Source organism: Cavia porcellus, unplaced genomic scaffold, assembly GCF_034190915.1.
Source record: "Cavia porcellus strain 051 isolate PalLab524CR breed Dunkin Hartley unplaced genomic scaffold, mCavPor4.1 scaffold_36, whole genome shotgun sequence".
Taxonomy (NCBI): domain Eukaryota; kingdom Metazoa; phylum Chordata; class Mammalia; order Rodentia; family Caviidae; genus Cavia; species Cavia porcellus.
The window spans coordinates 1,194,921-1,219,097 of NW_026947519.1; positions in this window are offsets into that span (position 1 = coordinate 1,194,921).

The following is a 24,177-nucleotide window of genomic DNA, read 5'->3' on the forward strand; positions in this document are numbered from 1 at the left end:
ATGTAAAATATGAGAAAAATTGATCAGAACAGGCATGAACACTGTCTTCAGCTTAAGCTATGTTATAGAAAACATAATTGTTTACAAATGAAGTATATTTATAAGCAAGGGAAATCTGTGACAAGACCAAGTAGTGTTAAATGGTAGTTTTGTAGAAAACAAAGTGTTCATTTAAATAAGGCAGTTACATAAGGTTCAGTGTTGGCACTTGAATTGTGTGTCCACATTGATTTGCTGAGGATTTCACAACAAAGACCACCATGTGGATAGCTTAAAAGACAGGAATAGAGTTCTTACACCCTAGATCCCAAATGAATGTGTTGATAGATCACATATTCTCTTGGCATGAAGTAAGAGTTCTGTTGTAAGTCTCTTTCTGTTGGTGATAATACCATGGATTATTTGAGCATAACACCAGTCTTGCTTTGTTATTCTACCAGTGTGCCAGGTTTCATTTATTTACTTACTTATTCTTATTCAATGTATGAAAAGGTGAAGATTCCCACTGGCTATAAGTCCAGCTTAGTGTTATTACACTTTCCCAGTTGTTTCTTGATTTTGGTGATAAATTAATAGCATTACAAAAATCAATATTTTGTGCACCTTTGATCTTGTGTACCTAGAGAAGCCTTTGTTACATGCGGTCAAAGATTTTTAAGTTCAAAATATCATCAGCATCATGTAGGAATTCATGATCAGTATCTCCCAACACCAGAGTCAAAAAAGTTAAGATACCACACACCCACCAATGCATATTAATACTCAGAAAGAGCTACTGTGTACAAATAATGTACTTCCTGCATCTCAGACAGGATAGACTTTACAATATACTATATGCATGATAACCTACAGATTGAGAAGTAACAAGTGATGGAAAGAACAAACTACATGTCTAGCAGGAAAGAAGAACATGCTTCATGTTTAACAACTAGAAAGTATACCTGAGTGATTTTGAGGAAAAAAAAAAGACAGTAAGCCCATAAAATTTCTAATTCACAGTGTATTTGGTGTATATGTGCCATCAAATGCACCATACACCCTTTCTTTCTTAGCCAGAGGTCAGGAAAACATTTCTATTGTGGTGAGAATGAGAGACTATCATGGAGATATTCAGAGGAGGACATGTCCATAAATGGCACAGACTTAGTTCAATGCGCAGTACTTAGGAAATATTTTCAGTAAAATTTAAAATGTCATGCCCCAATGATACACAAGTAGTCATGTTTATAATATCAAAATTTGTAATAGCTAAATCTTTGAAACAACTAAAATACTCATCAACAACAGAATGTATGAAAAAGATGTGGCATTTTTATGCATTGAAATATTTCTCAGCTATAAAAGGATGATTCTGCGGTTTTATAGGTAATATGAGGCAAATAGAGACTATCCTTATGAGTGCAATAAATCAGACTCAGATTTATAAATATTGTGTTGTTTTTATAATTACAATAAAAATTTGAAATCATATAATCATATAATGTAATCGTCATTTGAAAACATATAATAGATGTTATAATAATGAAAGAGAAAGTGCTCAAAAGAGAGGACTGTTGAGGTAAGAGAAAGGAAAATTGGAAAAAAAGTTAAAATATATGTATGTTGTTAAACATAAATAAATTTACATATGAATATTTATGCTAGATAATTATACTGCTAATCTGTCTTAGTGCATCGAGAATAGTTTGTGCTGTCATTGTTTAATTGATCACTTTTGTATGTAGATTTTGTAAGTTGAACAACATGTTGTAAGAAAAATATGCAATATATTATTAACTAGTGTTATTTTTTTTATTAAGGAGAAAAAGAAAAAACAGAAATAGGGTATAAGTTATACAGAATTTCAGAAAAAATAAACAATAGGAAATCACTAGTTAATAGATTACATATTGTTATCTTAGAAATAGTTGTTCAAGTTACAAAATTAAAGCATATAAAGTGAACTTACTAGTGTTAATTTCTTAATTGTTTTTTGTATTTGTGTAACACTTCTATTTTTTTTTTTTATTTAAAAGAAAGTAAAGAAAATTTTGTTGCCAGGAAAAACCAATTCATAGATTCCTAGAAGCTAATTTTAATTTCTTTTCTGAAGTAATATTTAAATGAAATAGATGATTCTTATCTATCATAAATTATATTTGAGATTTTGCAGAAAAAGTAAGAAGTTATAAGAAAAACAGGGAAGACAAATTTTCAGCTATTTTTTCTTATCAAAATAACCAACATGCAGACACTAAAGGATTGAAGAGATTATTTTTTACCTCAGTGTTTGCCAAAGGTTCAGTCCACGTTCAGGTGTCAAATGCCGGAACAGCAGGACACTGATAGTGATTGGTGTAGCACTCATAGGTTCCTTTATTAGTCTGGCTTGTTAACAGCTTCAAGGTTTTCTTAGACACTCTTGGACTTTCTAATATGCTTAGAGCTTCACTGTGCTTTTGCCTTCATTCTTATATTTCCAGCCCGGTTTCAAACTTGCAGAAATCTTCCTGCCTCTGCAACCCAAATGATGGGATAACACCATGCCTGGCTTTTTCTGGTTTATCTTTGCCATCCTAAACTTAACTAGAGATGCTTGGCTGATAACTATCTTCAAAAAAACATTTGTTGGGAAAATTTATCTCAAGAACTTCTTCTCAGTCTCAAAGAGTCGGTGTGTATTAGGAACCACAGGTACGTTGTCTATGGCAGGAAAATACACATTGGAGTCCTTCTTCCAAACCATAGCCTCATAACTGTGTTTTTCTCTTTGTACATTTTAGTCAGCATTCCTATCTGCTTATTTCTGACTAGGATTTCCCATTAAGCATGAATCAAAGCATTCTACTAAGCTTTGTTTCCAGCATCGTAAAAATTTTCCATACTCCTATTCCATGACAGTTCCAAAGGCTTCTCAAACATTGAGTCATTGGATCAGGTAAGCTCAAAACAGAATCATGCTTCTTTGATATTCAAATCTGTTTATTTTTTCTCACTGGTGGTACACAATAACCAGCACCAAAATATTCATAGATTTTTATTTGTTCCCATAGTTTATAGAGCTTTCAGTCCCTGATCAAGGCTGAGCTGCATGATAGAGAGACACAGCTGACCACAAACAGCTCATGGTGTGATAGCAGAATACAGTATAAATGGAAAGAGGTAGACATTTACTTACAGTTCATGGCCCAGTGACCTACCTATTCCAACTGGTCTTCACATCCCATGTATCACATACTTCTTTAAGGACACCAGAGCTCTAAGTCACTAATGAGCATACATCCACAATCCAAGCATCCCCCAAAACTTACGTATGGTAACATGGATTGTGTGAGGGTTTCAACTTGATACAAAGCATAACAAATGATAGCTACTACAATGTGCATATGGAAAGCATTCCAAAAAGTATCAGGATCACTGGTTGGCAAACATGGAAACAGCCTTTAATTCCTTAGGAAAGTCACAACCTAAAGTTTTAAAATGCTACTGGGAGTAACCCTGTATATAGCAATAGATAAACAACAAAGCTAAATACATGCTAGGTTTCAACAACGATTTTCACCAAGATCTTCATGGGAACCTAAAAGTTATTTGAGTCCAGGATAATCAACTTAGGCTTTGCATGGGATGAACTGTGAACAGGAGTAATAAAAGAATGCTTCAGAAAACACATGCTTTGAAGTGGTATGAGGAGGGTTCAGAGCATACATTCATGAAAACCATCAGCCATAATATAGGTACTTTATCACTTTTTAAATATTTAATATAATGTCACTCCTCTAAGGAAAATAAATTAAATGCTACTCAAAAAATAAAAGATCCCACTACGCTGAACATAAAGATGAGGTAATTAAAAGTAAAGTATACTTCTAATGGTTTGATTTAAAGCAGAAAAATGCAAATTCTAGTACCAACTCATAAAGCTTCAACCAATGCTGACAGAGTCACTACATAGGTTTATATCATATAATGATGTTTAATCAATTGGCATCCATGATATTGAACTCACATGTGGATCAGGCTCGGGGTAAAATGTTTGGAAAGAACATAACACATTTAAATGAAATCAAAGCACATTAAGTCCTTTAGAGCTAAGGAGGAATGAGCTGCATTATTGCAGGTATATAGTGTGTATTCTTGTTTTTAAACTTTGTTACCATGCTCATCCCTCATAACATCCCAGACAAAGGCTTCTCACTGATTTGCCTCAGGTACTTCATAGAATATTTAATTTTTTCTGTCTTTGAGCTCTGCTTTTGTTTTTGGCTTTTGCTATCACTTTTTATTGCGAGGGTTTTGCTTACTTAGTCAAAGGTAATAAATTTTCTTGCTGTGGCCAGAAAGTGATATATTGAATGACTATGATCCTAGATTGTCCTTGAAATAAAATTAAACCTAAGAACCCTTAAAACATATTTTTCCATTTATGTTATACATAAAAATGTTATAACCCTCAGCAATTATGAAAGCTGATGGAATAGAGCTAAAGGATAACTGTACTTGAATTTCATTTTTATTTAGCAGTATTTTACATACAGGTATAATACCTAAAATTTACATTGGGTTGGGAGTTGGTATCTACATATCACAACTTTATAATAAATTCATAGTCTTTCCCCCTGCCCTATGGTTTTCTAACTTTTCCCTTTTGACTCTACATCTAAGAATAATAGTAATAAATAATAATAATAATAATAATAATAATAATAATAGTGACAATAATAATATGCATATGCCACAGTATCCCATGTTCTTACTTCATTACTGTTATTTATTTCTGTGTTTGGTATTCATAAAGGAAAATCTATGCAGAAGATCTGCCTCAATATACTGTTTCAATATACTAAGGATGACTTGCAGTCACTCTACTGACCACACAAAAATGCTAACGTTAGCATGATGGAATAATATTTGGTGTAAGGTGTTTGAATGACTATCTATTGTGTATCTATAAGCCTGCTGTCATAAATTGTGTTGCTATAAACCTGAGCATGCACATGCCAGAATATTATGCATTCTGCATCTTGGAAAGTGTGCATCACAGGTATACATGGATGTAATGGAGTTAAGGTTTTTACATATTTGAGGAATTTCAGAACTAATTTCCATTGTGATTGCACTGGTATGCCTTCCTAAAACACAGAAGTTTGTTTTTCTTCAAGTCTTTGCCACACTTGTTCCTTTTGTTTTGATTTTATTATTAATTGCCATGTTATTTTCAAAGTATGTCATACTAACAGTACAATACATATTTTTTCAGCAATGTATAAAATTTGCTCTATATTCAGCAACAATTTAAGACTTCTGGTATGTTTAAATAAATACTAAGAGTCTTCCATAATTTCAAGTTTAACAGATCCTTTAAAATAGGAATCTGCAGCATACAAAACAACCAAGAAAACACATAAATACATGGGGTTCCATAATATATCCTTTTAAAAATCTATTTTATTTTAAAATGTGAAAAAATGATACAGAATTTTAAAATCCAGTAAAAAGTGGTTAAAGGTGAATAATGTATTGTAAACTGTTATTTGTTAAACACAATTTACTTGAATGTGGCCATAGAGAATCAGAGGGAACTGACACTGCTTTCCAAGCATCTCACCCATAAAGGTTCTTTCCTGTTGGCTCCCAGTACGAGCAGAAAGTGCCAGACAGATCTGCTTCTGTCTGCCAGACATTGACACAAGAGACCATTTTGTTATGGGTACACAGCACAGGCAGAGAGAACCAGAAATGTGCACCTCTGCCAGCTGGGCACTGCCACTATAAGGCCCATTTCTCTGGGTGCACAGCCTGGGCAGAGAGAGCCAGACAGATCTGCATAAGCTTCCTAGGCACTCCACTGGAAAACATTTTCCTAGTGGCACACACTGTAGACAGAGATAATGAAAATTCTGGCGCTCCCAGCAGGACCCATCACTGGACAGCACTTTCTTTCAGGCTCGCACAAAAATGCCTTTTCCTATTGGTGCACAGCATGAGCAAAGAGAGCAAGACAGATGCACAATGACTTGCTGGGTGCTGCCACCAAAAGCCCCTTTCCTGGTGTGGCCATCACATGCAAAGAGAACTAGCACATCCTCCTTGGTCTGCAGACAGATGGTACTGGAAGTCTCCTTCCTGTACAAGCACAGGAGGAGCAGTGACACATAGCCAATTAAGTCCTGTGCACCTGTAGGCCCATTGGAGGCCCTTACATCCTTTGAGCAACCACCATCAAATAGCATAATCAGAAAAACACATTCTTATATGTATGCCGCCATCATGGAAGTCACAGGGTAGACACACAGGTTGAGAGAAGAATCTCCAACTCCACACTCTCCTGATCATCCAGAAAGCCTCCATGTAGCTGAACAGATGTGGAGAAGCATGCTGATCTTGGCCTGCTACCTCTCTGAAAATCTGGGGTTACAGAAACTCAAGTGCCTGTCCAATCCTCCTGCACCGTGTATGAGCAGCTAATGTGAGATTTTCTTGGAGCTCCACAACCAGATTTTGGGGAGAAACCCCAGAGAATAATACGATGAGGAGCAAAAGGCAATCTCAGATCTCAGCCCACATGGATCAAGTCAAACAGTCATTAAATAAAATGAAAGTAACAGACCTGTAATCTCTGAAAGGATAGCAACTGACATGGAAACAAATAGAAGATTATAAAAACAGTCAAAACAGAAAAAAACGTCTCAATTAAAAGAATTTCCAAACACAAAAAGAATTGTTCACCAAGTCAAAGAAGACCTAGACAAAAGAGGAGAGCATAGAAAAATGATGGAAAACTTGAATGAATAGAGAAAGAATTTATAATAAATGACACAGATATAAAGAGAAATCCAAGAAACTAAAAATTCAATTAAATAAAAATTCAATTAAAAACTAAAAATTCAACTAAATCAAATGGCAAAACCATTTGAAGTAGACTGATGATAGACTTTTAAAACTTGAAGATAGGTTTGCAGCTAGTGGTTGAGAAAGGAAAGCTCTCATAAAAATAACATGCAATCAGGACATAACTAAATGGCTGCAAGATGACAAAAAGTAGCATAATTTAAGAGATATAGGCTTTGATGAAGAAGCAGGCATCAACACACATGAAATTAAAGGCTATGAAAAGAAATAGTAGAAGTAAACTTCCCAAACATAAGAAAGAAATCTGGGGAACACTGATGGGAGGATTGTAGGGCTCATAACCAAGATAACTAGTCCATATCCAAGGTAAATCTATACCCAGATATAAAATAAGAATCCCAGAAATTCAGCAGAAGAACAGAGTACTAAAAGCTATTGGAGAAAAAAGACAGATCACCACGAAAGGAAAACCAATTAGAATCACAGCAATCTTACCAACGCAAATCATCAAGTCAAGAAGAGCTTGGAAATAAGGGTTTCAAACCATGAAAGAAAATGACATACAACCCAGATTGATCTACAATAACAAAGGGTCTTTCAAAATTGATGGAAACATAAGACAATTCCATGATAAAGAACAATCAAAGGAATTCACGACTACAAATCAGCCCCAGAGTGAGTGCTAAAGTATATTCTAGAGAAAGATAAAGATGACCATCTTCTCAGGACTAGCAGCACAGGAAGATAATCAATTAAGAGAGGCAATTGAATGAAGGGAAAAAGAGGAGGGTCAACAGCAAGAAGAAAGCATGGTAGAGAAAAATCAATGTGTGCTGGTTGTAAGGATTAATTCAGATGGCCTCAGGTCAGCAATAAAAAGAAAGACAGGAAGGTTGCATCAAGAAATAAGATCTATCCAGTGGTCAAGGGTCCACCCAAATTTCAGCCACTCTAGATGGAGCTCTGCAGATTTCTTGGCCTGGCTGTTGCAAACCCAGTGACCTTCTTTCAATCCCAGGAACTGGGCTGCTGGAGGTGAGTTCCAGCACACCAGCACCAATGCAGGAAGATTTTAATCATCATTGTAAATAGTTAAGGACTCAGTCAGCTTCCAGCCACACTAAACTGGTTTCCAGCCTGTCTGGGCCATGTCCAGTGGTCTTCTTTCAATAACGGGATTTGGAGATGCCTGAAGTGAATTCCAGCACACCACCATGGGCTTGTGGAGAGTTTGAAATCGTCACTTCCAGTTGTTAAGTGCCTTCCCAGATTCCAGCTACACTAGACTAGGCTTCTAAGGATTTGCTGCTCGACTATATCATGGCCAGCCACCTTCTTCAATCAGGGGAGATGAAGAAATATAAAGTGAGATCCAGTGCATCAGTGCTTGCCCAGGGAGAGATTTGGACCATCACTCACAGTGGTTAGGAGACCACCTATCTTCCTAGAAAAATGGAAGTGGAATGGTAGGTCCTTTGGGCCTGACTGGACCACTCTCAGGAACCTCCATTCAGTCCCAGGATCCAAAGATATATGATAAAATTTCCAACATGTCCAGGGGAAGATTTGGAACTTCATTAAAAAAAAAAAACAGAAATATTAGAAAATGAAAAGACAAAAGATAACAATGTAATCTCAAAACTCCAGCCCATCCTAAGAAACCTAGAAGCCATGCACATAGAACAAATTATATGCCATACACTTGAAATGCTGGAATAATAGCAACAAATAAAGAAGAAAATCCAGGAAGCTTTAAAGGAATTCAAATTAGAAATAATCCCTGAGGGGGGGGGAAGAAATGATAAAAGTAATGAAAGAGATGCTGAGCAAATTTAAATAAGACACAGTTAAAAAAATTAGAGGAATGAAAATATAGAATCCCTGGATCAATAACATAAGAAAGAAATAGAATACATTAAAAGATTCAAAGAGTTATACAGGAAATCAAAAATTCCATTGAAATCTGTCAAAACTGCCTCAATGAAAGTGAAGATAGAATTTCAGTCCTCAAAGATAAGATTGAAGCTAGTGGAAAAGAAAGGAAAGATCTTTTAAAAATAACGAGGAATCATGAAATAAAAACTAGACAGCTGTAAGATGATTCAATGGAAAACAACATAAGATTGATAGGGATAAATGAAAAAGAAGGGGACAACCCAAATGATACTAAAGGAATATTTACAGAAGTAATAGCTGAAAAATTCTCCAAAATAAGAAAGGAAACTGATGTTCATATTAGTGAAGAATATAAAACTCCAAATAGTCATAATCAAAATAAAACTACACAGAGACGTATAATACTCACCATCCCAGAAATCCAGCATAAGAATACAATATTAAAAGTGATTAGATAGAAAAGACAGATCATCTATAAATGAAAACCTATCAGAATCACAGCAGACTTCTCACCACAAACAATGAAGTCAAGGACATGGAGTGAAGTATTTGAGATCTTAAAGTAAAATGATTTGAAACCTTGACTGATGTATCCTTCAAAACTATCCTCCAAAATGGATGGAGTAATAAGATACTTCAATTACAAAAAACAGCTGATCACCAAAATAATCCTGCAAATAATACTGAAAGACAATATAGATACACATAGGAAAAAACCTCTAAGCAAACTATACAATTAAACAGAATGCAGAGATAAAGGTGCAAAAGGGGAAAGATAATATATCAACAATAAACCAATATTATAACAGTCATAACCATTAATGTTAATGGTCTCAATTAACCAATTAAAAGAAACAGAGTGGCAGAATGGATCAAGAAACAACATCCAACCATATGCTGTCTACAAGAAACACATCTAACCCAAAAGAAAACATATATACTAAAAGTCAAAGGATGGAAAACAATATTTAATGCAACAAGAACCACTCACAAAATGGGGGGAGCTATTCTATTTGCAGACAATGTGAACCTAGAACCAATAACGGTCAGAAGAGATAAAGAAGGTCACTACATACTAGTTAGGGCAAAACTTCAAGAGGAAGAAATAACAAATAATTTATATTTAAATCTTAAATATATATGCACCAAATTCCAGAGCACCCAGCTATACAAAGCAACTATTAACAGAAATGAAAAATCAATTAATAAACAACACAATTGTAACAGGAAACATTAACACACCATTGCCACCAATTGACAGATCAAGCAGACAGAAAATCAGCAAAGAAAAAACAGAACTGAATCACACCTGTGAACAAATGGACGTGATAGAGTGTTCCACCCAACAACATCAGAATATACATTCTTCTCAGCAGTACATGGGACATTATCTAAAATAGACCATGTACTAGCTCACAAAACATATTTAAGTAAATGCAAAGGAGTTGTAATTACCCAATGCATGTCATCAGATCATAGCACCATGAAGATAAAAATTAATGATAAAAAAACTGCAAAACTCTCACAAACAAATGGAAATTCAATTATACATTCTTGAGTATCAGTGGGTCACAGGGAAAATTAAAGGAGAATCTAAACAAAACCTACAAGCAAATGAAAACACAAATACAACTTACTTGAATCTATCGGATGCAATTAAAGTGGTCATCTGTGGAAAATTTATTGCACTTACTTCCCACATCAGGAATACAGTATGGATACAAATACACAACCTGATACTACACCTCCACATCTTAAAAAAGTACAGAAAGTCCAGCCCAAAGTAAAAGAAAGGAGGAACTTATAAAAATTAGCACAGAATTTAACACAATAGATACTAAGAAAACAATCCAAAGAATCAATGAATCAAAGATTGCTTCTTTGAAACAATAAATAAAATGGATTATCCTGAAGCCAACCTTACTTTAAAAAGTGAATAAAAAACTCAAATTCATGGAATAAGAAATAAAAAAGGTGAAATCATTACAGATTCTGAGGAAATACAGAAAATCATGAACACCTATTTCAAAAAAGTCTAGTTTCATAGGTTTTATAGTACAGAAGATATAGACAGATTCCTAAAAACATATGAAGTACCAAAACTGGTTCAAGAAGATATAAAACTGATTAATAACCCAATTTTTATTAATGGAATTGAAAATACAATTAAGTCTTTACCTACAAAAAGAGCCCAGGCCCAAATGGATTAACTGCAGAATTCTATAAGACATACAAGAATACTTAATGCTGACACTCCTCAAACTCTTCAATGAAATTGAAAGTGAAGCAATTCTTTCTAAGTCATTCCTGGAAGCAAATATTACTCTAGAATCAAAAGCAGAGAAAGACCCAACTTAAAAAAAAATACAGGGCAATCTACCTAATGGACACAGATGCAAAAACCATCAATAAAATATTGGCAAACAGAATGCAGCAAATCATCAAGAAGATTATACACCTCGACCAAGTGGGATAATTCCCAGGCAGATAGGATGGGTCAACATACACTAATCAAAAAGTTAATTCATTATATCAATGGAGCCAAAGTAAGAATCATTTCTATAATGCAGAAAAAGCATTTGATAAGGTCAAAGATTCAGGAGAGAATTTTCTGTAAGAGTCTTACAGAAAATTGGAATAGATGGTCTTTACCTCAATGTGATAACATCCATCTGTGACAAACCAACAGCCAGCATCATATTAAATCGCAAAAAAACTGAAGGCCTTTATCTTAAAATCAGGCACAAGACAAGGATGGACCTTATCACTGCTCCTATTTAAATTAGTACTAGAAATTCTAGCCAGATAAATTACACATGAAAGAGAAATAAAAAGAGTAAAGATAGCAAAAGAGGAAGTTAAATTATCAATTATTTACAGATAGCATGATACTCTACATAGAAGACCCTCAAAACTCCAGTGAAAGCATCCTAGATATAACAAATAAATTCAGCCATGTAGTTGTATGCAAAATCAATACTCAAAACTCAATTGCATTCTTATATGCTAACAACAAAATCACTGAAAGAGAAATAACAGAAGCCTCATCCTTCCCACTAGTATCCAAAACATGAAATTATTAGGAATTAATCTCATGAAAGAAGTAAAACACTTTTACAGGGATAATTATAATAACCTGAAAAAAGAAATTGAAGAGAATTTCATAAATGGGAAAGACATCACTTGTTCATGGATAGGAAGAATAAATATTGGAAAAATGGCCATTCTCTGAAAACTATTATACAAATTCAATTTGACCCCAATGAAAATCCATCTACATACCTCATAGATCTAGAGAAGTCACTACTAAAATTTATCTGGAACCATATGCCTCCTAGAATAGCAAAGGTAAGTCAGAAGGCATAACAATCCCCTATTTGGAGTTATATTACTAAGATATTGTAATAAAATCAACATGGCAGTGGAACAAAAACAGATCTGAAGATCAATGGAATAGATGAGAAGATACAATACAACACAAACAACAATCTTTGATAAAATGGTTAAACAGAAGAACAACAGTTTCTTTAATCAATGGTTCTGGAGAAGCTGGCTATCCATATGCCAAAAACTAAAACTAAACCCTTGTCTACCCACATGAACTAAACTGAAATCTAAATGGATCGAAGATCTGAATATTAAAACAGAAACCCTAAATATGTTGGAAAACAAATTAGTACAATTTAGTACAGTTTGTTGTCTGCAATGTAAAAATATTGAAGACATAGGTGTAGATAGAGAATTCATGAACAGGAAGCAAACCTCACCAGAAATACTTCCCAGAATCAATAACTGGAATCACATTATATAGTTTCTACATGTCAAAGGAAATCTCCAGCATAGTGAAAAGAAAACCCACCAACTGGGAAAAAAATCTTACTAAACTCTCCCTCAGGGAAAGGACTTCTGTCTAAAACATATAAATAATTTTTAAAAAATAAGATCCCCCAAATTCAAGACCCAATTCAAAAATGGGCATCTGAGATGAATATATAATTCTCAGATGAAAAAATACTAATGGTAAGTAAATACGTGAAAAAAATGTTCAGCATCATTAGTTGCTAGAGAAATGCATATCATAGCAACACACGGATTCCATTACACTCCAGAAAGAACGGCCAGAATCAGAAAACTACCAACAACAAATTCTGGAGAGGTTGTGGGGATAAAGTATTTTCCTGCATCATCAGTGGGAGTGTAAACTGGTGCAACTATCTTGGAAGTCAGTGTAGAGATTCCTCAAAAATCTGGGATAGGAAATTCTGTTTTACCCAGCTATTCCACTTCTAGGCATATTTCCAGAGGAACTGACAACATCGTGCCACAGTCATATATGTGCACTCATGTTAGTAGCAGCACAATATTTGTAAGAGCCAGATTTTGGAATCAACTTAAGTGTCCATCAACTGATGAATAGGTACAAAATTTGTGGTATATTTATACAATGGTGTACTACTCAGCTCTAAAGAATGATCAAATTTATAAATAAATGGATCCAACTTGAAAGCATATTCTATGTGAAATAAATCAAACACACATGTGTAAATACCGTATATCTATTGTAACAAATGGTAAGAGTACATAGTATTTTATGGTAATCATGATTCTCTATTACATTACTTTGAAACCTTATAATGTTTGCACTCATTGGTTGGAATTGTTTTATCCTGGTTTGTTTTATTTTACTACAAGTGATGATCAGAATAGCTATTTTGAAGAAAACAAGACATTATGATAGCCAGTGCTGATTTAATATCCTCTTTCTTTGAAGTCCAGCCGTGCTTTTGTTGTTCTGTTTCCATTGGTTCTATCATGTTGTACCTTATTTTATTTCAGCATGTATAAGAATATAAACAAAGTTTCTATGGAAAATGAGATAATATAGTGGCTGTTGTTTGTTTTCAGTTATTTGATTCTGAATGACCATTAATACTTTCATTCTCTTGAGTGGTTTGATACTATTTTGTTATGTTTGATACTGTTGTATGTGAAGTTATCCTCAACTATTTCAAAGAATGAGACATTATGGATTGTCTTGTGATGAAATACTGCGTTGTTTCCATTGTCCTCTTCTGATCTGCTTTGTTAAGCCGACTTTTGTTTTTTTTTCTCTTTAAAATAATAAAAAAAGCTGCATCAAAATACTGTATACAAGAAATAAATTTAACTGGAAAGGAAATTAACAAACCTAAAATCAAAGGAGATAAAGCAATTGTTCCAAGTGACAGAACACCAGAAAAATAAAAGCATAAAAGCACATCAACTACATAATAAATATTATATGGTATTTTGATGCAGTGGAAATCTACCTGGCTGTAAAATAGAATGATCTCAAGGCTCCTGTAGATAATGGTCCCAACAGGAGATCATGTTCATAGGTGAAAGCATTTGAACTCATATGCATATACCTTAGCATATATAACAGAAACATTTAATGGGTACCAGCAGAAAAATAGTTCATGTAAGCGTAACAGGAGAGGGAACATTTAGGAGGGAAAGTTTGTAACCACTGTTAATTTTTTATTGTCTTATCTGAACTTTTGTATTGTTTTTTTTTTTTTTTTTTTTTTTTTTTTTTAGGTTTGGCTTTGTTCTGTCTTGCTTTTTTTTTTTGCTTTTTGTTATTTATAGTGATAGAGGCAGCTATTTTGAATATAATGGGATATATTATGATCATCATGGCTCCTATTATATTGCTTTGAAATCTTATAATTCTTTAATTCCTTTGGTTTGTTGGCTTCATTCTGTTTTGTTTGACTTTAATGTGTGATGATGTAAACAGCTATTTTGGAGAAAGTGACAGTGTAGCTACCATTGTTAATTTCCTGTCATTTTGCTTTGAAATCCTATCATGCTTTAGGTCTTCTGTTTGATTATTTATATCCTGTTGTGTTTTATTTGATTTTATTATGTGTGATGATATGAATGACTTTTCTGAAGAAAATGAGCTACTTTAGTAGCCATAGTTCATTTCTTGTTATCTTGTTTAGAAGTCCAGTAAAGCTATCATTCTTTAGAATGACTTTGAAAATCTTATGTTTGCTATTATTGTGTGTAAATGTCTGATCAACTATTTCAAAGAAAATAAGAGATATTGGTGTAGCAACTGTTAATATCTTCTTGTCTTTTTGTGTAGTGTTTGTTGTCTGCAATGTTGTCTGTTCTAGTTTTCTTTATTCTGATAGCACAAAAAGTTATTTTTGATGCATAGAGATTATTAATATAGTATCAGTATATCTGCATGCATGTGTGTCTAAGATACATACATTCACATAAGTTATGTTATTTATACATGTGAGTCTGTTTCATTTCATTTATAAGTATAAACTCAAATTGCATTTGTTTGCAATTCCATGCTTATCATTTCTATCACTGAGTAACAATGCACTACATTTAAATATTATAGCTTTATCTCCCATAGCTATGTCTTCTAGAAAGAGAAAATGATATATTTTTGAAAAATCATTTGTATATAAAATTAATCAGTAATGATCTTTTAAAAGTGACTAGTTTGCAAACATATGGCATACAGCCTATCTCAATGCCTGGGCAAAACAAAAGAAGTTGGAGAAAAAAAAAGGCACAGCTATGAACCATCACAGTAGAGATAAAGGAGATCTCAAGTGACATAATGATACATGTCAAGGTCGTAAGGAAGCTAAAGCAATCCAAGCTGCTTTTCAATGACAAAATTCAAAGGAAGGAACATGAAGCCATTAGTTAAAAAGGAATTTTATTGTTCAAGAAAGAGTTTGTTAGCTATATTGTATGTCAACATATTTTATGTGCTTTTGTAATCCTGTAAAATCTAGTAATTCATTGGTATATAATTGATAATTAAAATGATGGTTGTACACTGAAGATAGCTGATGGCCTGGCATTGCAAGAAGGGTAGCAGATGCATCAGCATTCATAGACAATGAGAACCATGGATTTTTCATTGGTGATAGACTATAAACAGTACACTCATTGGATATAAATCCAGGAAAACTGTACAAACACATAAAAGGTTATATCATAACTTGAGCATAATTTTCCTAAACAAGAGATACATTATGATATGGATAGGTAGGTATTGCAATGAAACTGACAGTTGGCCTATTTGCTGGAGTGTGACTTATTTGAAGGCATATACTGATGTAAAATGGTATGTTGCTGTGTTACAGTTTGTTATGGTGGTCTAATGGAAGCTCAAGACAGTGGAGTTGAATCACTTCTTAGTAGATCATCTGCATAACAATTCTGTTGCAGGTGGAAGACTTATTCAGTAGAGGCACATTTAGGTTTGGAGGGTTTGAAAAATTTTCTCCACCAATTTCAGAAACTAAGCTAGAATTTAGGCTATGCATGTTATATTTTGTTCTTGCATACACATTTATGTTTGGAGGGTTTGAAACATTTTCTTCACCAGTTTCAGAAACTAAGATAGAATTTATGCTATCCACGTTATCTTTTGTTGTTGGATTCTTCTCATCAAAAGTAGGAACTAATACCGGAGATACAGGAAAACGATTTCTAGTTCTGAATCTTCTTTTTTACTCTTGGTAAAAGTTGTGGACATCCTCTTTTAAAATTTGAATTCTGAAAGAACTGTAACTAAATCAGAGAAGACAGTATTTCAGTTCAATTTTACAACAATAAAGAACCCACAATGTGTGAAATTAATCTCTGAAATTACATATTTGAATTTTAAAATAAAAAGGACCTCAAATAATGCATATAAATAGTAGTTAATAAATTTCAGATTTCACCTTTGAAAACGACATGATACTAATTAAAGTATGAGTGCTGCTAGTTTTTCTGAAGGAGTCCTCCTTGGAAACACATTAAGATATTACACATCATCAAGGGAAATATGCTGTGTATTTATAGCCATGTGAATACTTATGTTAAGCAACTTGAGTATATTTATTGACTTCATTAATATTTCAAGTGTGTGTGAAGATATCATAAAAGAGTTAAGGCAATATAACTTATCACTAATAGTCATAAGATTTTCAATTGCTATTATTCCACCTATTAGGTAATAATAAGTTAAATAAAATCATAAACATTGCCAGCATTTTGGAAGGTGAACAAATTTCATACCTTGTTTAAAACAGAGGCTCCATTTTCTTCTGCAAAGAAATCAGCAAGAGAAGCTGATCTCTGAAATGATTCTTTCACCCTCTTGAATCCGTAAAGATTAAGTGTCTAACTATACTTTTCATCCTAGTAGTTTCAAATATTCCACAAGGGGTGTTCCTTTCCAAAACTTCTTTTTAAAAACGTTCTTCATTGATGACTATGGCAGTTCCAGCTTCATCCCACCAAATTGACTTAAACTTTTCACTTTCAACTAATTTCCATAGCTTCCTACAATCAGTTCCAATGGTGAATTAATGGTACATTTAAATTTTTTACCCCTCTGGGATCTTGACAGTTATCATCATAGGCTGTGTTAATGGTTGACAGTCCCATAAGTTCAGGCATTATTTACTCTCTGCCAATTTGCTTCATTGTGTGCCACCTGCAGAACTTCTGGTCCCATTACACCTCCTTCCAAGCCTTATGTGATTCCCTAGAATATGAAGCAACCTTCACTGAGCAAGATGAAGTTGTCTACTAGGAATGTATCTCTGACTTTCAATTACTACCTCTAGCATATAAAACATGAATTCTAAAGTGAATACAGGTGATAAGTTGCAGAAGAATATAAAAAAGGGAAACTGTCTCCCAGTGACTGTTTATTTTCAGCAGTTAGGCCACTGGATCAAACAGTGCTCTAAGTCCAGATGCCCCTCCAAGCCATGTCCCACTTATGGAGCTACTCACAGGAATTGGGACAGTTTATTCACAGCCAGACTTGCTGCAGCAGTCCTTATCACAGCACCTCACCAGGAACTACCTTCCTCTCTGATCTGATCCAGTGGCCCTTCCAAGGATTCCCCAAAATTCTCAAATGCCTTTAGACCATAAAACTGAGATACCCCTGGGTATATCTTAAGGTTCAAGTTAAGAATGTTTCATTCTTAATTGATATGTGGGTAGCCTATTCAATACACCCCTCTTTCTCAGGACAGTTACTTTTAGCTGAAGTCTCTGTTGTGCTGATTGACAGTACCACATCTGAGCCCACAGAGACCTCACCCCTTCTCTGTCAATTACAAAACCACCTACTTTTTATGCTTTCTGAGTCATGACCACCTGAAATGTTCCACTCTTTAGAAGACATATTCTAATAAAATCATTTGCTACTCTAACCATCTCTGGCACCACTTCATGGTGAATGGATCTTCTGCTCTCCCCTTTTCAACTTGGGCTTGGCTTCTATCTCTGAATCACTTCTCACTTCCTTAAACCTACATGGCTGGATAGCTCAAAGTTTTCTGTAGCCATATAACAAACTATCCTCCTTGTTGTCCTAAAAGGAAATCCCTGAAGCCTAGCTCAGCAATAATAATTACATCCATCTCTGCTCTCAGAGAAATTACACCTATCATTGATGACCTGTCTCCACAGCCACAACCTTCTCACACCTGTCAGTTCCACTTTCAACACCCTATACTTGCTGTCAAGAAATCATATCATCATATCATCAGATCAAGAGGTCTGACATATCAACCAATTTGTAGTCTCATTTGACTCAGTTGTCTCCCATCCCAAGACACTCTTGTCCTTCATACAATCCTCCATCACCCACTACATCAACTGAGAACTCACAAGTGCTTTCCTACATGCCAAATCACAGCCATGCTTTGTGTGCACTGACCCAGATACCCATCAACCCCAGTAATAAACTTGTAAAATTCTACTCTGAGGCCTCCATGACAGCCCTCACTATTTCAGATAGGTCCTCACTGAGGACCACCTCCTTTCTTCCCACCTTACTGCTTTCCACTCCCTGCAATGTGGCCATGATCCAGGTTTTGTGCAATTCCTACCATTTGTCCCCAGAAACCCTGCCTTTCTTGAAAACTCACCCCTGAGAACCTTGCCCTCCTTAAAAACTTAGAGTGCAAGGGAATACAAGTATCACTCTTCTAAGCACAAATATATAAGACTTTTGCCTTTATACAGGTATCCTTCTACTTAAAAAGCACCAAATTTCTATTTTCCAAAATGCATAGGTTGCATCCTCCAAGCCTAGATGCCCTCTATAGACCCGTGGCTTTTTCCTGTGAAATCCAGTTTACTTCCACCTCTGGATCCCAGGCCTCCCTATACTTGCCAAATCACCCCATAAGCATACCCACAATAATCTCTCAGGCCACCTGGATGAAAAAGGTTTTCATAATGCCTCTTTTCAGTTACTAATGCAGGTTTTAAATGTAAGCCATAGTGTATCTACCCCTCACCCCATTCATCCCTTCTCTGCAACCAACAGAACACAAAAGTGGTGCCACAGCAGTTCTACATTGAGTCTAACATCCCTTCAGTCACCTTCCTTTCCCAAAAGCACCATCAGAGCATGTCATTCCTGGCTGCTGCATCCATGATTCTGGAATCTAACAATCGCGCTCAAAACACAACTAACCATACATTCATCTATTGTATTCTAAACTTGCCTCACTTTCTCTGATTTCCCTCATCTACTGCCTGCCCTGAACTCATAAACTCTATGCTCTTTTCTTGAAGTTCTCTACCATTATTTTAGCACCAGGCACTGCTTCAAACAGCAGATGCACTAATTTCACTACAAACAACAAATAACAACTCAAAAGCCTCCTGGGAATATGACTGACTCTCTCTCCTGAATATTTGCCAAGATTCACCCCCCCACCTTTCAGAGCATCCTCTACCTAAGACACAGACACAACTTGCTTGACTCATAGACAGCAGTGTCTACAAGCCTCTACCACTTCAACAACAAAAGCGTAAGAAGGCACAACAAGACCTACAGACCATGGAACATGAGGAAACTCATTTGTACAACACCGATCAGGAGGGCTGATGCCTCTGTCAGAATTCCACTATCCCCTCACGGCCAAGATCTCTCTTTCACAGCCATCACCTCTAAATGGTCCACAGAATAATTTATAGTATCAGTGACTTTCAATTATGAGAGTTAGTTCCTTGACCAAGAAACATTTCTCATCCCCACCTCCTACACCAACAGTTTCCTTCTACCCTCTATGAAAGCTTTTATAGTGGATCCATAATCCTCATGTCATTCCCCTCCTGAAAATCAACTGTTCAGACAGAACAGTACATACTGCTCAGGCTATCACTCAGCTCCACCTCATCACAAGGGTTGTTTCCATCCCCATCCTTGGTGCATCCAAAACTGGCAAATGAACCTCACATACATGCCACAAATTTAAAAAAATTAAGTCATTAATTTCTGGATAGACACAATTCCTTCTCATGGGAAGGAGACATTTTCCAAACCAAGTGAGTATCCTGGCCTCTGCTCATTCTTGGAACCCTGTTCTCAATCTTTTCCCTGTTGATTTTGTCTTTTCCATGAGTTTTGTAACAGATTTCATTCAAGGACAGGTACAATACATGACATCCAGTCAACTCCTCCTGATGATCTGATACCTCGCTGCCCCACTAGCACCCTGTGTTCATAAATCTGGAGAGCATTCCCCCCACAGCTGCCAGAGGAGCATACAGTCCACCTAGCGCTCCATTTTCTAGGAGCTCCATTGACCACACCTGCAAGCCTGGAGCACAACTCTCATGAGAATACGGATTTCACAAGGAAAGTACTATGAAGAAAATTCTTCATCTTAGAGATCACCTAACCCCAAAATAATCTGAACAGTGGTTTGGTAGGATAATTTAGAATCAGGTTATTTTATATAAACATGTTAAAAAGTATAAATAAACATCCCTGCAGTGTCAGGCCAATTCTTTTCATCATATCAGGATGGCAAATGCTCCACCTGATCCCAGATTTGTCTTTTCATATTTTCTCATTCTTTGGTTGTACTTTATTGAGGAACTTCAAGGGCTACATGGATGCAGCTCCCATTATTTTTTATGTTGGCCACACAGCCCTCATTAACTATGGAACAGCTTTAGGAAACTATTCCTCTAACTATCTCTCTCTGTTTATAACACAACAGACAAATCAAGTCTTTGAAGTAGGTCCCTGCCAAAGTACAAGAAAAAGCTTCTCCAAACAGATCTGTGAGGTGTTCTGTATGATATTAAACAGTAATCCAGAAGCTGTCTCCACACAGCTGAACTTTGAATGAGTTTGTTCCACAAAAATCCAAGGGACATGATGTTCCTGCCAGCATTCTTTGTACCCTGCCATGACCATTGTGATTGCTGAGAATCTTGGGCTTAAGGACCATGAGAAAAGGATGGGAAAAATAAGCGATAACTGCTGTCAGTTGGAGCCCTTATACTCTTAATGGTAGAAAAGGTATTGGTTCCCCTCTTAAGGGGGTGTTTCTTGATACCTTTTAGTTACTTAACATCACTTGAAACATTTTTGTCTTAGCAAATCACTGTTCTGATAATCTTGATGGTAAGTGTTCTCAGAGGTGAGGCACCTTCTTCAGGGGTTTGTCTGAGGTGCTCTTTGTTCTTGGCATGTTCATGACCCAGTCTTGAATACATTGTCAAATTCCAGGTTCAGTAGCTTGAACAATATCCAGTTGTTTGTTATGAGAACTCTGTAGAAGTCCTTTTATTTTAAGGGCAATTAAAGGTCTTTATGTTGCTGCAATCAACAACTGCAACTCCGAGTAAAAGTACTACATTATTCCATAATAGGGCAGCAAGACATCATCAGAAGAGTTATGGATTAGAGGTTCTTTTACAGATAACATATATTATGGCATTCCTTTGTACTAGTACTTGTACATTTTTTGCAGCATGTTCAAGACCAACTGAAATTAAGATTTGTGTTACACACAATAAATTTTTGTTACTTCTCAGGGTTAACTAAATCTGTTCAGAAAAACCTTATTGGGATTTATTTCACATTACTTGTGATGTGAAATAAATCCCAACAAGCTACCTGTGCACCACTAATGCCCATTAGGCTCCATCCCAAACCTAAGCTACATATTGTGTCCCCATACCACATGTCCAGCAGGGAGAAAGCCAGACCCCAGAGGTCGTGGGGTCTCTCTCTGCATTCTTAAAATAAAGGCCACTTTTATCTCATATTTCTATCATTTTAGCTATGCCAAAAATTCTATCAGTTGGCTCCCTGGTAGGAAAAGCAGATGAGTGACTCCTGGGATTCTCCCAATCCGAGTGTCCTGCCAATTCATAGACTGGACTGCATCCTGGATTAATTCCTCACTTCTCAACACATGGGAGCTGCTCACTTGTTGCTTCTGGTTTGCAAACAAAACTAGTCTATCATTTACAGAAGTGAGCCAAGTCCGAACATTATTCCATGGTGGACCAGGCCCCATGCCAGATTTTCTTTCCATTTCCTAGACTGGGATAATGTTCTCACATCCCTTGGGCCTCCCCAAGGCAGAGCCATTACTATAACCCATGGGAAATACACTCGTGCCTTTTGGTGACAATCAAAAAACACGAGTTTTGTAGCTGATTACTGTTTGTCTAAGAGGCCACATGACAACTTGACCTGCCTGGCCATGGTCCTTTGGCTCACTTTACCATAGTTCGGTCATGGAGGCCACTTCCTTTCCCTCAAAAAACATACCTATGGGGTGCTTGGTTCAAAAGACTATCTAAACCCAAAAAAAGCTGATCTTTTATTTATGGCTTATCATACTGGTGACAAGTTTGCAAAAACTCTCCATCTTAGGCCTTTGTTTTAATAATGTATCTCTCTCTCCCTCTGCTCCTCCAGGATCCCTCCCCCTTCCACACTTAGGAGTCAGCTTCTTTAATTACAGCTTCTCCCCTATATCTCACACACCATATCCTGCAGCTTTCTCAGTGCCATCCTTTCCTTTCAGCTTCACCCATTTCTCAATCCCCCTTCATGCTGCACACCAGCCCAACTTTCCAGATCATGCCTGGATGGGGGACATGCATGCAGACAGTGTTGAGCTGCCATAAATGGCATGGGCAAGGCATTTCCAGTGCATGCCAATGGGCCTGTACAGGCTGCCCTGAACTCTCAAGGCCTGCCACCTGCTCAATGCCGCAGGTCCATGCCCTCTGCAGGCTCCATGCTCCTCTGTGCATGAGCACAGTGAGAATCTGGAGAATAAAACAACTGGTGAGAGGAGAAAAACAACTAGATGCAGCGGGAGGAAAAGGGACCAATTCTTATTTCAAGAAATCTCTGTTATTAACCTACAAAAGGATTCACACCAGTCTTATTATAGTTCAAACTGACCAAATATATTTGAGTGCACTCTGATTAGATAAGATATATCTGTTTTTTCTTCAGTCCGCTGCGAGATCATCTGTCCATGTTTGTTCATTTTTCTGCTCTATAATCAGTTGTTCAAGTTTTTGTCTGAGTCAAAAAAATTTTTTTTTTACATTCTCAAAACATTTAGTCAACTTTTATTTAGGTTATAGATTAAAAAAAATACATGCTTTCATTTAGTTTGCCAGCTGGTCAAAATGGTGCTGAAACTGGTTAAATAAAATCTCTCGGGGTGAGGAGACAAGACTTTAATTGATAGACGAAAAAAGTGGCCACCTGGTAATTTTACCAGCCTTCTTTATCAGTTAAAACCTCCAATAATCTCCATAGCTTTATGAGAGTCATATCCATTAAAGCTCATATGACTAAGACAGTTCATTGTTCCTGATCTGATGGTATATTCATGCTTTCAAATATAAAATTGAGATTATTTCTACTGCCTATTTCTTGTATTGCAGTCAAATAACACAAATTAGACCAAAATGAGGTCACAATTCAAATAATTTTAAACAAAAATTTATATAATACAAGTGTTTTCTTTCAGATCCAGACATACACTTAGAGATGCTTCATAAAATTTTTCAGTGCTCAAATGTTAAAATGCCTATGGTTAATAACAATTAATGATCAATGTTAAGTTTACTGCCTATACTGCATTGTACTATTATCAAACTTCTGGATGTTCAACAACTGAAATTAAGAGATAATTGTAAATTACTTTAGGATTACTTTTTCTGGTATCCACCAGATCTTTTCCAGAAAGGTTATATGCCACATGCATAACAAGACCAGTACTGTGGTAGAGGCCAGACTTTAGCCTTTCCAAGCCTTACTGCCTGCCCTGGCTCACCCCTCTGCTGAGCCATAATTAACTATACTTAATTGGCATTAAATGACATCATTGCTAATCTCTCTCCTAAAGATAGAATTAATAAAACAGGCCATCCTCCAAAAGTCAGATGGCATTAGACATTCCAGCATAACAAAGAGATATGTATATATGACAAATGACATGCCAGTTCCTAAAATTCCCTAGTCAGTTCCTTATCCTCCCTATGGGAAGGCATTACTAAAGTTATGATCATAAATACCCTGTTGATTGTACTATTTGACTCCTGCATACTTAATTGACTCTACTGATACCTTCC